The 15,621-nt window shown below is 57.4% G+C and overlaps 1 long non-coding RNA gene across 2 annotated transcripts in view; it reads left to right on the top strand.

Moving 5' to 3' along the window:
• Positions 1–15,621, top strand: part of LOC132005167 (uncharacterized) — a 412,778-nt gene that overhangs the window by 183,486 nt on the left and 213,671 nt on the right. For both annotated transcript variants that reach the window (XR_009400748.1, XR_009400749.1), the window contains exon 2: positions 5,762–6,330. This is a non-coding gene — a long non-coding RNA (uncharacterized LOC132005167). The remainder of the gene's footprint in view (positions 1–5,761; positions 6,331–15,621) is intronic.

The raw sequence follows: 15,621 nt of genomic DNA, 5'->3' as shown, positions 1-15,621 counted from the left end.
AACTTCCTTTAGGAGACCTGACGGAGAATGAAGTTTGGAAGTATAACAAGAGGCTAGGTGGGCAGCCGGGAAACAGGCGGCCGTGTTTGGAGAGAGAAGGCCCGAGAGAACACAGATGAAGTCATCGCAGCCCGTGGGTCCCTGTTTTGTGTAAGGACGTTTCTGTAGGAAGAAAGGCTCATCTCTAAAAGCAGTTCAGAGTGGAAACAAAAAAATAAGGGTGAATGCTATGGACTCACTGGGTCTATATCAATGAATCATATTTTAGACACTCTTGCTCTATGGTCCAGTGACCCCTTGAGCCCACTGGGACACCTTGGAGGCTGGGCCCGGTCTGCTTCCCACTAGCCCAAGCCACCAGAAGGGATCCCGGCGCAATGCCCACAGCCCAGACCTCAGCGGGTGTCTGATAGTGGTTCTTGCTTCCTGGGGCAGCAAAAGCAAGTGTCTGTGGGAGAAATCTTTAAGGAGTCTCCTGTCTGAGAAAGAGTTTTCTTGCTAGGTTAGATCTCTAAGCAGCTTCAGGGATCCCTTCCGAGGCTTGTGCGCCACGTCTCCATGGCTTGGAGCAACAATTCAGCCAGTCACTCCGCTGGTTCTCTTGCCTGTGTGACCCCAGGCGAGTTCCTTCACTTTCTGTGTCTCCGTGAGCTTGGCTGGAGCAAAGATGGAATTAGTAATGTGCTCCCAGCGTGGCTCAGGGCTGGAGACACTGTTCACAGGGTGGGGGTGGGGGGTCGCTGGCACAGGTCCCAGGCAGAGCTGGGCACACAGTGGACCCCTCAGGCAGTGGCAAGGCCCCGATCTACTGAAGCACTCCAACACCAGAGGTAGGACCATCTTTTGAGATAATCAGTTGAGCTGATTCAAGTATCCGATGGATGGAGGTGTGGGATGGGGCTGGACCCGTCTTTGGATGACCGTCTTTGCAGCCCGGAGACCCAGCATTTAAAGGGCTGTCCTGGTCCACAGGGCCTAAGTGACCCGCAAGTACATGCAAAGTAATTTTTTTTTTTTTTTTAAGAACAGAGAGCACCGTGAGATGCTACTTTGTACCTGTGGCATTGGCCGACGGACGGGATGAGATGGTACCCAGTGTGAGGTGGGAAGGGGACCCAGGCGCAGCTTGTTTGGGGCTGGAAGGGTGGTCAGTCCTTGCAAGTGGCCGGTTGGCTCAGACACATCTGCCTCTGAGCATGAACGCCTCTGCTCCCATCGGCTACCCCCGGGGCCACATCCCGGGAAGTAGCAGGTGGAAGTGCGCGCGAGCTCGCCGCGGCACTGCTTGTCATCCCGCAAACACAGCATCAGGTGGCCTCTGGCCCTGCTTGTCACAGGAGACACGGTGGTCTCTAGCGGCATAATTTGCAGGGACAGATGTTTAATGAAATCTGTCCAAAATACGATTTCTCAGTAATAAAGTTTAGGGTGAGTATTTTTTTCTATTTTGATGAAATTTTTGAAATTATTTTGATGACATTTTTGAAATTTTTAAACGGAAATTTTATTGGCTTTAAAAGAGTATATATGTCCTAATTTTGCAAATAAAAGGGAAGCTGGTCCCTGCAGAGACTCTGAGGCATCCCACGGAGGCCTGACACACCTAACGAGATGACATTCCAGGACAGGGAACTCTCAATGATGACAGAAGACAGTTGACAGACGGCAGAGCCCCGCGGCCTGATCGGGGCCGATGCGCTGATAACCCCTCGTGCGGCCTGGCTCGTTTCAGCCCGCAGGGCTGGCTGCAGACCCCAGGGGCCCCAGCCTCCCTCTGAAGTAAACAGGAAGCAGAGCCAGGCCAGGCGCAGGAGGAGGACCTGCCCTCCCGGCTGTGAGCAGAGGAGACCAGCCCCCCACTCCACACACACTGGCATTCCCAGGAAACGGGCCGTGGGTGCGGATGCCGGGTCTCTGCGGGGCGTGCGGGTCTCTGCGGGGCGTGCGTCGTGAGCCAGGCTCCCTTTGAGGGGCAGGGACAGGAGGGCAGAGGGAGGGGGCCTGACAAAGGGAGAAGCGGGCTGGCAGGCCCACTTGACTGCACAACGAGGTGAGCACCCTGAACATGGCCAGGCCGCTCCCTTAACCCCGGGGACACGGGTCATAACCGCTCACTGCCACGTCGCACGACGGGGGACATCTGCTCCCTGGGCACTAGAGGAGGCCCGGCTCTCCCTGTCGGGGCCCACCCGTGGGGATCAGGAAGGAGCGCGGGAAAATGCTGACCCGTTCGCTGTCCTTACCCAAGGAGCGTGTGGATGTGAACGCGTTAAAATATGGAAAGAACCACACCAGTGCATGGCGTCTCGTGGGGGTTCCAGAGTCCTGCAGGCTAATTAAACTAAACCTGAGGTTATTCTGAGATTAAAAAAAAAATATCAGAAATTACCTGTCCAAAAAAATAAATAAATAAAAAGAGACTAAAAGAAATTGACAGAAAGTAGCCTCTCCGCGAGGCGGATTCCATTTCGTTACATCCCGAGTTCTGCCTGTGTTCCCTCCCGGAGGACGGCGCCGCACGCGGGTCACGCAGGCCCCGGACTCCCCCAGGCTGGTTCCCTGCAGGAAGCACCAGCGACTACCAGGGACCGTGTGAAATACGTGGACCCAAGAGCTGTGGTGGCCAGCAGTCCCGTGCGGTTCCCCGAGTGAGCGGGACAGGGGGACGGCCGTTAGCGCACATCATCGCTCCAGGAGGGAGTATGGAGCGGACGCTTCTGAAAACACGCAGCGAGTCACCCTGCCCCCTGTCTGCAGGGACACAGCACCTGCATGTGCACACAGCCCGTCCAGTGGCACCGCCGAGATGTGCAGGGGACCCTCGCCACCAAGTGGACTGCTCTCCGAGGGCACATGCAGCCTGTTCCACAAGCCCGTGTGTTTCCAAGACGAGCAGCTCAAGGGGCTGCTTTGTGACAAAAAGATGCAAAACCATCCATATACTAAAAAAGCACCTTAAAATAGGATTTATCAGAATAGAAGTTTGGTAGGGTTTTCTTTATTATTGTTACTATTTTTGCCATGTAATAAATGTGTTTTTTGTGTCATAGGTATTTTAATGTAATTTTTTGTGTAATAAATATTTTTAAGTAATTCTAAATCAAAGGTTTGAAAATGGCAATTCTCCCTATAATGACAATAGTAAATGCCAGTTAACTCTGCACCAGGGGCTCTCTCGGTGCTGTGGATTACTAATTCACTTTTTGCTGCCATTGGTTATCCCCATTTTACGGATGAGGAAACCAACTGAGATAAACAGAGAGGTTGAATAACTTATCCAAGGTCACACAGCCAGCGAGGGGCAGAGCAGGGATTTGAACCCAGACCTGCAGCTCCATTGTCTGGGTATGTGATCCCTTTGCCGTGAGGTGTCCAGCAGAAGACGAGGATGGAGACAAGAAGAGAGTCCCCAGTGCCTACAGCCTGCTCCCTGTCAGGCTCTGCTGGGCCGTCTGCCTGCTCATCTCTATTAGCTCACACGTTGTAGGGCCGAGTTCTGGCCCTTTCTCCCTTTTACTAGTGAAGGGGACATCAGGTGACCCAACCAAGACCACAGGCCCAGTGAGCTGAGGGGCCGGAGTCACACCAGGTCCGTGTGACACAGTGTTTGTGTCTTTCCATGCCCGCTCGTCACCTCTAGTCAATGAAACATAGAAAAACAAAATAGCATCTCTCTGTTAAGTCATTCTTCGATGTTGATTTTGTGAGTCTTGAAGAGAATAAACTTCCCAGGAGAAAAAAAAAAATTCACCTTAAAACACAAAACAATAAAAAAACAACCAACTTAGCTTTTCTCCCAGGAAGAGCCAGTCTCTGAGCCCGTGCATGAAAACAAGGAGGCGTGAGAAGTCACTGACCGCCTTGCCCCACAGAAATGCTGGCTCCGGGGAGCTCCTCCCTCCGCCTGCACGATTCCCGATTCCGATTCCCGAGGAGAACTAAGCAGGGAAGGCTCACAGGCACCTGGGACCGGGGCCCCTGGGTGAGTGCCTGCCGGCCTGCCGGGCACCGCGGGCTGGGGAGCTTCTCACGATGCAGCCAGTGAAACGGGTTTCTGTGGGGCCAGACCCCTCTCCCGAGCGCTCTCCCGCTCCCTCCCATGTGCCGACAGCCTCTGGATTGCATTAGCTTCATAAATAACAAGTCTGTTGTCAGATTTTCCCCTGGTGAGGAAAGGGCAGCTGGGGAAGCTGGAGGGTCACGACCTTCATGTTTCTCAGCAGGAGTCGAAACGCCTCCCAGGCCGGCCGGAGAGGAGGGTCTGTGTTGTCCTTGCGCTGGGCCCTGACAGGATGGGATTCCGCAGGCCGGCGGGGACGCGGGGTCTGTCTTCCAGCCTGGTGCGCGGCCGTCCATGCGGGCCAGACATCTGGTGGGTAGTGGAAGAGCCCCCTGCCCAGTCCTCCAGGCTTGGAGCACCACGGGCTTGGGCAGTGTGCCCGTGGGACGGGGTGTCGGGGCCTCTCTGTGCCCCAGGTCGGCAGCAACAAACGACCCCCTAACGGGAGGTCTCCGAAAATGGAGGCACAGAAACCTCAAGGCGCCTGGTCCCAAGGAAGTGCTCAGTGAGTGAGCAAGTGTCGCTGCCCCTTGATCCCGAAGACACGGGGACTTCCCCTTCTGGAAGCTGGTGCTTCCTCGCTCCACCCCCAGCCCCGTGGCACAGGTTCGGGAACACCCGCCCCGTGGGACCTGTGTCCGGAGCCTGTGTTTCTGCTTCCAGCCAGAAGCCTCCCGTGCTTCCCCAGGCTCCGGGGACAGGCTCCCGGGACAGGCTCTGGACCCCGTTTAAAGTGGCTGCTTCCAGTGTCCTCACAGGCGATTTCTGCAGTGCTTAGGGACTCTGCTGCACATTTTCGTGGTCTTTTAAAAAGGGAAATGTGAGAGATGGGGGGACAGGGGAAGGAAGGAAAGACAGAAGCAGATTTACTGCTCAGCCGTCCAGGACCCGGCACATGCTTCCGACTTTAAAAAGTCAGTCTTCACTGTCCTCCTGCCGTTAGGGCTGTTAGACCCATTTCACGGATGAGTGCAGGGACAGGACACCTAACTCTACGCCGGCTCCGATCACCGCCACATGTGCGCCGAGCCTGATCGCAGCCCCAAGGGGAAGGTCAGAGGGAAGGTCGAGTGAGCCCTGGAGCCAGGTCAGTCCTCTGTTAGGCTGCTATCTCAGGGTCCCTCCGCTGTGGGAAGCCTTCCTCACGCTGCAGACTAGTCACTCATCATTCAGCACCATCGGAGGAGCAGGGCACAAGAGGCGGCAGGGACGGGGCCAGATTGCGTTGTTCCTCCCTGCCCGAGGGGACGGAGCTTCTCCAGCGCGGTTTCATCCCAGGCGCAGACTAAACGTGGAGCTCCCCCCGCAGGGACGGCCACTGCGGCTGCCACTGCGGCTGCCACTGCGGCCAGCACTCCAGGTCTCACTGGGGTGTGTGACTTCACGCGGTCCTCAGGGGACAGCTGTGGGAGTTCCGTACATTTATCAGCCCGTTTCCCAGAAGAGGATACTGAGATACCCTGGGCTGCTGTACCAGGGAGCTGGGCCTTGAAGGATGGCCCAGAGTCACGGAGAACAGATTCTCCCTGGTTGGTTTCTGAGGTCTAAATCCAGACGGAGCCCGGCCCAGGGCTGCTGCCCACTGGCCGGGAAGCTGCTGCCGGCATTTCCAGCCCGTCGTCCCGTGCAGCTGTCCTGGTGTCTCCCCACTCTCTGAGAATCTCATTGCCCTCTCTGCCTCTTGTGTGCTTCCCCCTCCAGATTACGAGGCTTCTGTCCCTGGTGCTCAGCACTGACCCCTCCTAGTAATGGACTGGATCATTCAAAATGCACCGGACCTCGAAAAAAAAAAAAAAAACTGGACTGAGCGGTGGGCGAGGCCAAGAGAGCAGCAGTGCAAAGTTCAAAGGCTCGGCTCACACCCAGTTCTCCCCAGGAGGGCCACTCCGGGAGCCCCCCCCGGAATGAAAACCCCCGATGCGTGGGGACATGCCCAGGGCTGCCATCCGCCTCGCTCTGATCTGCGGAGCTGCAGCCTTGAAGAGGGCTTCAAAGCATGTCTGCCAATAGATCAAGCCTTCTCTCAGCCATGACAGCCCCCCATCGCCCGCCTCCCCAAATAAACCCGCGTAATGAAGACAGATGGCTCCGGTCAGCCGCCGGCCGCGCGGGGCATGGAGCGAAGCCTGCAGATGGTGCCGTGGGCGGCCTGGGGCCACACACCCCACCCCGGAGCGGGGGTCCAAGGTGTCACCGGGACGGAGACGCTCTTCCTCAGCCTGCGCCCCCTCCACCGCCTAGGGGGGCCCCACCTTTGCTCCATCAGCCTGGTGAGTCTGAGTACATGGGCCCCCTTCCAAGGCGCATCCCAGCCAAAACCACCGCCAGCCCAACCGTGGCCGGCTCGCTCCTCATTAGCGAGGTGTGCAGGGACCCAGGAGCCTCGCTGAGATGACAGAGTGGACTGGGGGGGCAGGCCTCCCCCTGTGGGTGTCTGAACACAGGGTCCCAACAGTGAGGAGCAGCAGGTCCCCGGAGAGCGTCCCTCGGCCTCCCGCTCACCTTGTGCTCACCCAGGGAAGCTGGGGGTGGGGGAGCGCTGCGGGGTGGGGGAGATGCTCTGGACATGCTGGAGGGGCACAGCTTTAGCGAGTAGCCCTCAGAGGCCTCCCTCTCAGGGGAGCTTTCAGGACGCAGCCGCACGTGTCCTGGCTGGTCTCTGTTTCGTGGAAGTCACGCCAGGTGGGAGCTGCCCTTGGGAAGGAGGGCGGCCGCCCGGCAAAGGGTGACCAGTGTTCGGGGTGCCGGCCTGGCTGGTGGGCCGGCATCAGGGGGATGCGGGTCACCTTCTGGAGGAGAATAAGGGGAACACGGTGCGGGGGTCCGAGGGGTGTGTTGAGCCATGGCCCTGGGAGGCGAGGGTCCGTACACCCTGCTGCTGGCTGCTGCGAGCACCCCAGCTCGCAAGGGAGACATGCGGCTTCGAGGCTCACAGAGCGCATGAGCCTGAGACCTGCCATTGGCCTCTTCCGGCCAGTGGTCTCTGTCGCGTGATACGATCTGAGGGGGCTTCAGCAGGGGCCCCTGAGGGCAGCAGGGGCAGCCACGGGGCTGCTACCCTGCGCTATTTCTAGACCCTTCTGCAGATCTCCTGTGGCGTGGGGGAAACGCGCCGGCGAGGCGAGGCCAGCCTGTGTGTGCGTGTGGCGTAGGCAGGCCGGGCAGGCGGATGCCTGTGTGGTCCGAGGGGGCTTCGTGTGTGTGGTCCGCCACCAGCTCAACGCTGATCATCTGTCCAGAGGCCGCTGACTGCCTGCCGATGACCAGTCTGTTTACTTTAGTCCTGTCTGCGCCCACTGAACTCGGAGCGCTGTCTCCTTCCAGCTGGACCTGCTCAGGGGGAGGGGGAGGGAGGGGAGAGGGACATGGCCTGCGTGTGGAGCTCTACAACGGATGGGCTGCGAATGGGGTTCTGGGTGAATCAAGACACCCCCCCCCCCCCCGGCCATGCTCCCTCCACCCTCTCTCTGGCAACTTCCAGCCTCCCCATGAGCCCTGGCCCCCACCGCAGGTTCGCCCAGACAGACCAGGGACATGAATCACCCCTCAGGCCGAATGGGGCCCAAGTGCTGTTCCTGATCCTGACCGTGGAGGTAAACACACGCTTGTCTGGTCCGGGCTTGCGTGTGTGGACTGGTACACAGCGAGCCCACTATGGGGCCCGTGGGAGTGTGTGTCTGCATGCAGCCCCCCAAGGAAAGACGGGTCAGTCTGGAGATTGGGGCCCACGTCGGCAGGGGTCTGCGGGCCCCAGTGTCTACCTGTCGCGTTTGACCGGGGTCTCACAGGGAAGGTAAACACGCTGTGCACGTGCGTTTCAGGTTTATGACCCACGACGGCAGCTGTGCAGGGCTCATGGCCTCGGTGGATGTGTTCTAATTATTTCTCCTCTTTACCCAGTTCTGTGGTTTGCACTGACGATTTCCTTCTCTCTAATATTTATATCCTGTGAGTCGCCTCTGGTAGCGTATGCAGTGACCAGCGATGGAAGGGCACGGGGACAGACACAGGAAATACCTTCTCTTCCCTTTCCACCAAAGTGGAGGTTCTAGAAGGCTAGTCTTGGGATGACAGGCTAGACCTTTGTGTTACGAAGTTAAGGCTGATGGGCTAGAAGGCGACCGCGGCCCTGAGGAGAGGCTGCACGCGCCAGAACCCTTCTTCTATGCACCCCCCACCCCTCGGTGGTCGTCCAGCTGGATCCCACGCACCCGTGGTCGCTCCTCTGGGCTCCACAAACACGGAGTCAGAAATCGGTCATCTGACCGGCACCACTGCTGTCCGAACCAAACCAGGTCAGTCATCAAAAGCATAACTCAAAGTTAGGGGGTGACTTCATTCGACAAAAAGGAAGCAGCTCTTTTTCCACTGTGGTTCAGTTCACACAACAGAAAACCAGGGGCTTTACAGGGAACCGCCGTCTCGTTCGGCACGCTCACAGCGGTGCGGCCTCCACCGGCTCCGGTTCCAGAGCATGTCCAGACCCCAAGGCCCCCGTCCCCTAGCTCCCCCCAGCCCTGGACACCCAGAATCTGCCTTCATCTCTGTGTATTTCCCTGGAAACTCAGGTCGGTCTTATTCACCAGCCGTACTAGATGCAAGTAGCTTAGCCGGGGTTTGGCTAGTGCTGGTACAAAGGTGACAGCCTTGTAGAAGATTCAACCACTGCCAGGAAATAGAAAGAAGACGTTTTAAGAAATTGTCTCCCCCCGATTTCTCATCCTAAGTCACCACAGGCAGCGTTCGGTGGCCCCTAGCCCTCCCCACCCAGGCCTCTCTCTGCCTACACACAGGCTGTGTAGGGGGGGTCACATCGGACTGGATGGGAACCCGATTTTTCCATCCTAACCGTGTGCGTCACAGGCATATCCCCAGATCCACGCACACCCTCCTTGAACGCTTTTGTCTGTGCGGGGCCCCCGCCCCAACCGTGGAGCCGGCTTCACCAGCCCCTCACCGCCCCTTGGGCTGGTGATTAGTGGGAGCACTGAGTTTTCGCTGAAGTGGATTGACTTTCTGGATTGTGTCAGCTGATGGGCTTTGGGGGCTTGCTTCCAGGCAAGAGGGACTGAGGAAGGATTTAAAGAATTCCATGGAGGAATTCAGGACTTACAGACCCCGTAAACGAGGCCCCCAGGGACATGCAGACACCTGGGCTCAGTGCGCCTTTGCAGACCTGGGTGAGGAGTAGATACCAGCCGAGACCACAGGCGGCTGGAAAGGGCGACCCGAAGACACAGGCCTGGCCAGCAGATGCCCTGAGAAGCGAGTGTGGGCAAGGAGGCCACCGTCCCCTCTGGGGGCCGGGCCGGAGAGGTGGCTCCCGGGTGCACCTGTGTGGGGGCCCTAGCCAAAAAGGAAAAAGAAATCGGCTGCCAAGGGAGGGGTGTGTCTGTTTGCCTGGACCTTATAACAGCCCTGCATCTGCCTCGGTGACTTCTTCAAGCCGATCATCGTGTCAGAGTTATCTCAGTCAGGCACTGTCTCTTCCCTTCTTCAAATTCCCTGGCCTAGTAGAGTGTGGCCTCCTCCAGGAAGGCCTCCGGGGCCCTGGCTGGTCCACGGTAGATTCCCATATGCAGCCTTCTCCTTTGCCCTACTCCTGTCTGCCCAGTGGCACCGCTAGCTCAGGGGAGGCAAGGGTGTCTCAGGACTTGGCCCCAGTACTTTGCATGTGGACGCAGGAGCCATCCTGGCCTGGAGGTCAAACATTTGCTCTGCAGCCACACTCCCCTTGGGAGCCCGGCTGGCTCTAGGAAGACCCCTCCCATGGGGGCCCAGAGGGGTGAGGCTGTTCCCCGGGCAGGGAGCAAGGGGAAGGGAGTGAGACACTGGCCTCAGGCACAGAATATTAAAGGGGGTGCTGAAAAGATCAGACATCAAGAAGAAAGATCTAAATGAAGGCAAAAATAAATCCGTGCCGAGTAAATACCACAGTTTTAAGTGGAGTCAGGACACAGGGTCTGGATCAGGGGGAGGCAAGTGGGAAGTCTCAGACAAAGATAGGGTCGGATCCTGTCTTCCTTTACAATTCTGATATTCAGTTTATCATGGATTTTTTGCATTAATTGTTTTTGTTTTGCAAAACAATATTTTACATGTCCTTGGGGCCTCATTTTCAGGGTCTGTAAGTTCTAAATTTTGTTTTGTTTGTAAACATAGAACTACTGTTTCTCTTTGTGACTGAGCTTTCAGAGCCGGTGCCTGCCTCACCCTGCCCTCTGGTACTGACCCTGCGCCCTGTCTGGTCCAAGGTGCTGATCCAAGGTCATCCGGGCGGAGCTGGGATTCAAACCTCCAGCTCTGTCCCCCAGAGCTTCTCTGTGGGGCTGTTGGCCCCCAATTGTGAATTGTTAACGGCCAGTAGGGCACCTCGGTGCCTCGGAGAGCTGATGGGGAGCGGGACAGACTGAGCAAGGGACCCGCAGAAGTCATTCAGCATCAGTAGCTCTCGGTTTAGTCTCCCTCCACCCCTCCCTGTCACAGTGCTCAGGGAGGTACTGAGGTCAACCAGGCACTCACCAGCCGCCCGCCCGTTTCCACACAGCCTGCAGGATCCGCCGCCTGACTGCGATCGCGTTTGGAACTCCCACATGAACACTCCTGGAACAGTTTTACGGAGAGGAGTCACGTACTTTACGGGAAATACACACTTCACTACAATGTTGATGACAAAACGTTTTCCTCTTTTTACTTAATGTATGGTTGTTGTTGTTTTTTAAACAAAATATTCCCCAAACCCAGGTTCTCAGAATCTGGAGGAAGGAAAGTTTATAGGCCACATGGGATGGGAAGGGTCATTTATACATTGATTTTGCTGTTGACCAAACAGTTCTGCCTGTCTTCTTCTTTTTTTCTTAAATGAGACGATAACATTCTTAAACCAACCCCTCGGCCCCCTGCCCTCCAAGGTAGAGCTCTGTTTTGCTAAGATCCAGGCGTGAGGCATCAGCGGGGGCTGTCTGCAGCCCTGGTGTGGGGGGCCGCCCGCCTGCCGGCTTTAATTAAACTGGCTGACCAATTCAGTTAAAACAACAACAGTGTAATTATTTGGTAGTATAGGGTAGCTTTTTGAGCAGAACTTTTCTATCACTAAGACAGACGGGGAAGGAAGCGGGAAGAGGGACAAGGAAGACTTTGGGGACCAGCTTGAGCTTCTTGGACAGAATCTTGGCCTCCTCACCTAGAATGTGGGGACCCCCACATCCTCCTTCCAGATGGGACCGGACGTGCGGTGCATGGCTCAGAGCCTGGTCCCAGAGGGTCCCTGTGTCCTGTGTCTCCTCCCCGCCCAACCCTCCAGTAGAACAGATAGTGTGCCCAGAGACAGGCATCTTAGAGGTGGGGAGAAGGTTTTGTTTGCACTTTGATGTGGCTGGGGAGGTCGTGAAACATCCTTTTAAAAAAGCATTACTTAATATCACGTATTGATCATCTAGGATGTGGGAAGACCTCCACTAAGCAACTCCAGGAAATCCTCGGACCGATGTGATGGGGTCCCGCGGAGGTAACAGACAGGATCCAGCTGGCCTGGCTGGAGGGTGGGAGCCGGGACCAGCCCCTGCCTTCGGAGCTTCCAGACCCTCCTCTCTACACGGGAAAAGGGCAATTGACCTGACTTTTCATGATTCTTAAGAAAAAAGTGTATAGAAATAGTTTGCAAAAGTATCCCGTGTTTATTATCGAATATCTAGAAAACACAGCGGCACAAAAGGGAGGCAGGGGAAACACTTAAAATACCAGCACCGGGAGATACCACCTCTTTACATTTTGGCATTATCGTGTACAAATCACACACACGTGCACACACACGCACACACCAGTGAGGAGCCCTGCCTGACATCGAATCCACACCCACAGGCATGAGCTACGACTGTTACTGTGATTTATTTTCTCTCGATCTTATAAAAACAGGACAAATGGTGCATGCGCTGTCCCTGCAAATTGCTTTATTTGTTGCTGAACATCCCCCCCATCTTCGTTATTTTTCTACGATATAATTTTTCGTGGTCTTGAGCAGAAAATAGCTTTAAAACCTAGGGCAGCCCTGTTCCCTTTAAGCGGGACAGCCTGTGCTTCTGTGTGGCTTAGCCTTCCCGGGGAAGGTGATTCCCGATTCCAATCGGTCTGAGCACAGGAGGTGGTGAGGCAGAGCTGTTTGCCAAAGTCGGTGTGAATCAGTGCAATTTCGGAAACTCGGCTCTTGATTCCAGGTCCTGTGTCCCAAACGGGTTCCACCGGGGAGAAGGAAGGGGCGAGAGCAAAGCTGCTGGGACTGGAAGTTTTGTGGCTCAAGCTGGGGACGGCAGGGGAGACATAGGTCGGAGGTCGGTAGGAGGTCGCCTCACGCCCCCCAAAGGGGATTGTGTTAGCAGACCCAGGCCACCAGGGCTGAGTTTTAGGGAGCGGGCGGCACTTCCTGCCCCGGCTGCTCCACCTCCGCTTGAAGCCACGCAAGAGTCAGCAGACGCCTTTGGAGCAAACACAGCCTCTAAGCAAAGGCACAGAAATCCATTTCAGTTCATGGGCGCCTTGTGGATCACAACAGTGAAAATTCTAGCAAGAGCCGCGGGGCTAACGCTCACCACTCGCTATGGTCCCGGCACTGGTCTGAGTTCTGCACTAGCTCAGTTTTGCAACCCCCTTCAAGGTGAGCACATCACCATCACGGGCTCCTTACGGTGGCAGACCGGGAAGGGGCCTGCTAGAAGGTTCTGTATCGTCCCGCTTCTCCCGAAGTCCATCCCCACCCCGGGGCCATCCTTGTTTACTTCACTACTATTTGCAGTATCACTCCTTTGTCCCTCTTACTACAAAAACCGAGACTATCATCCCAGTTTCAAGCATCACAGAGAGAAATGACTTAGACTGAAGGTCCCACATCCACCCGGAGCAAAACACTGACCATGACCAGGGAGACCTTTCCAAGATCTCAAGTCAGAATTGGGAGTTATCTTTACCAAAGTGGAGCATTTCTACACCATCTGCCCTGGCCCTGGCCTTTCTCACGCTCCCAGCTCGCTCTCTCTCTCTCTATTTTGCTCTCCTGTGGTCCTCTCTGTGAATGGATTTCAGAGAAACAAGAGAAGGCAGGGGCCCACCCTTGTGAGGAAAAATCTGCACCCCCTTTCTGGTTCTCTGTGATGGTAAATCTGGCTCCATCATCCCCAGCAGCTGTCATCCCGGCGGGGGTCCGCCTGGCCCTTCTGTCGTCACTGGGGGCTCCAATAATGGGAACACGGGGAGCCCCACCTGTGACCCAGCAGGACCCCTGGGGATGCACCCCGTCACCACGGATGCCTGCGGTGCCTCCTTCCTTCCCCTGAGGGTCCCCAGAACCGAGTGGAAGGAAAGTCGGGGATTACAGGTCGCTGTTGGGGGAAGCGTTTCCGGAGCGGGGAGGGCAGCCCCCTGTGGGAGCCGCTGCTACCTTTTCTCTTTCCGAGAAACTCCTCCAAACAACAGCCTTTCTCCGTCCCCCACCCCTTTCCAGGGACAGCTCCAGGCAAAATGGGGTTCTCTGTCATCTTAATTCGTTGTTTTCTTCTTGGGAATTTCTCTGCTCTAAAATTTTTGCTCTCACAGGGTCAGATCCTGATCGATCCAAGGTCAACCTGGCCAGCCGGCTCCCGTGTTCCTTTTATTCCAGAGGGAAGCGGGCTGTGATCCTGCTGGGTCAGAGCGGGTCTAACCCGCTCAGTGGCAAAGGGGGCTGGGCAGTCCTGACCTTCACCTCTACCTACAAGGCCGACTTAGGCCCAAGAGCCCACTGGGAGGGGTGCATGGGGGACTCTGGAGAGTGGGGGTTCCCTGGGGTCGGCAGGGGGCATGGGAGGGGGTGACGGAGTGGTGGGAGCCTCTGGGCTGCCGGGGAGGAGCCCGGACGGTCTAGGAGCGCAGAGAGAGTGCTGGGGCCCCCAGAGACCGAGAAGAGGGGAGCCCAGGGAAGCTTTGGAGAAGGACACTGGGAGTGGGGGTCATCGGAGGGGAGGCCTGGAGCAGCTACGTGGGGAGGAAGGGGAGAGGGAGGGAGGCAGAAACCCACCCGGAAACCAGGAGAGGAAAAGGGGAGTGAGACCCTCCAGCTTAGCAAGCGACAGAGGGAAACGTTCTTCCAGCCTCCGGGGGTCTGCCCTGGCAGCAACCCCTCTCCCGCCTGAGGGGCCCAAGTCAGCAGAAGGCGAGCTCCCCACCCGAGCCCTCCCGCTGGGACTGAGACCCCCCCCCCCCCCCCCCCCCCCCCGCCCCGTGGTGGCTCCCGCTCTATCCCCCCATCCCCCCATCATAGGTTGGATCAGGCCCCCGGGTGGAAGCTCCCCCTCCCCCACCACAAGCCACAGAGGTGCTGCGCTCAGCTTACAGGCCCCCCCCCGACTGAGCTCTGGAGGGAAGGTGGGCTAAGATCACCATGTGTGTGAGGCGTGGTCTGCACCTCCGTCCCTGGTCCCCGACTGCCTGGCCCCAGGGCCGGGCTCCGGTAATCAGGGGGAGCTCAGCTGTGACAGGTAACCCGAGGTTGGCACCTGGGGCCAACTCCCAAGATGCAGCAGCTCAGGAGCTGGATTCCAGCTCTGTGCTGGGGTCGGGAGCAGCCCCACGGAGCTCCTACACCCGCTGCTGGAGGGGGGCGGAGGCCCAGGTAGCACAGGCCTCCCGCCCAGTGAGCTGGCATGGGTCACACCACCGTCTACACAGCCTGAGAGTGCAGCTCCTGAGCTCTAGAGAGACTGGCCCTCCAGGCGTGGGTGGAGGGCTCCATCCCCACGATTGTCCCCTGAGGGATCTGGGCTCCAGTCTGTCCTGTGCCAAGTGCTCCAGGGAGAACCAGTGATGATTCTTAAAACCACTGTCGGGGTGACACTACTAGGGTCTAGAGAATGGAGGATGCCTTGTGCCCCTGGATTGCCGTCCTCACCGTGGGGCGCCACCAGGCTATCACTTGCTCCAAGTCCAGTGCAGGGGACCAGCGGCTCCCAGGCCTGCCCCCATGACTCCTGCATCCCTACGCAAGGCGTGAGCGGGGCCAGCGAGCCGGGGAGGGGGAAATCCACGCACCCAGGTTTTCACTGGGGCACAATGTGGGAACGAGGCAAGAGCCGACCTGCAGAGCACAGGGGATGTGGACTCAGGGAAAGGGTCCTAGAAGCTGCAAAGAGCTCAAGTGTGTGAAGTGGGGGAGGGGAGGAGGGAGAAGGGAACCGATGCGGTTTGGAGCAGGCGGGAGGAGTAGTGGCTGGCCTCGTCAGCAGACCCTGGTCACACAGGGTGTGCAGCTTCAGCCACGCCTCCTGCAGCCCTGAGACCCAGCTGGGAAGAAGGCCCCTCCAGACCACTCCAGACCCGCTGCAAGCTGCACAGCGGGGCTCAGGGGTGTGATCTAAACCCACTTAAGGCTACCTGGTCCCGGCCCCTTCACATGTCACCCAGTCAGTCCCCGTTAGGCAGCGGCCAGCAGCCTCCATTTCACAAGTGGGGAAACGGAGGCCTGAAGCCAGTGTGCAGGGAGCCCCAGGGCCAGGGCTTGACTCCTTCCCAGCTGTGAGTTGAAAGGAAGAAGCCCA

Source organism: Mustela nigripes, chromosome 17 (assembly GCF_022355385.1).
Source record: "Mustela nigripes isolate SB6536 chromosome 17, MUSNIG.SB6536, whole genome shotgun sequence".
In the NCBI taxonomy this organism is placed as follows: Eukaryota; Metazoa; Chordata; class Mammalia; order Carnivora; family Mustelidae; genus Mustela; species Mustela nigripes.
This window is presented reverse-complemented; position numbering and strand designations above follow the sequence as displayed.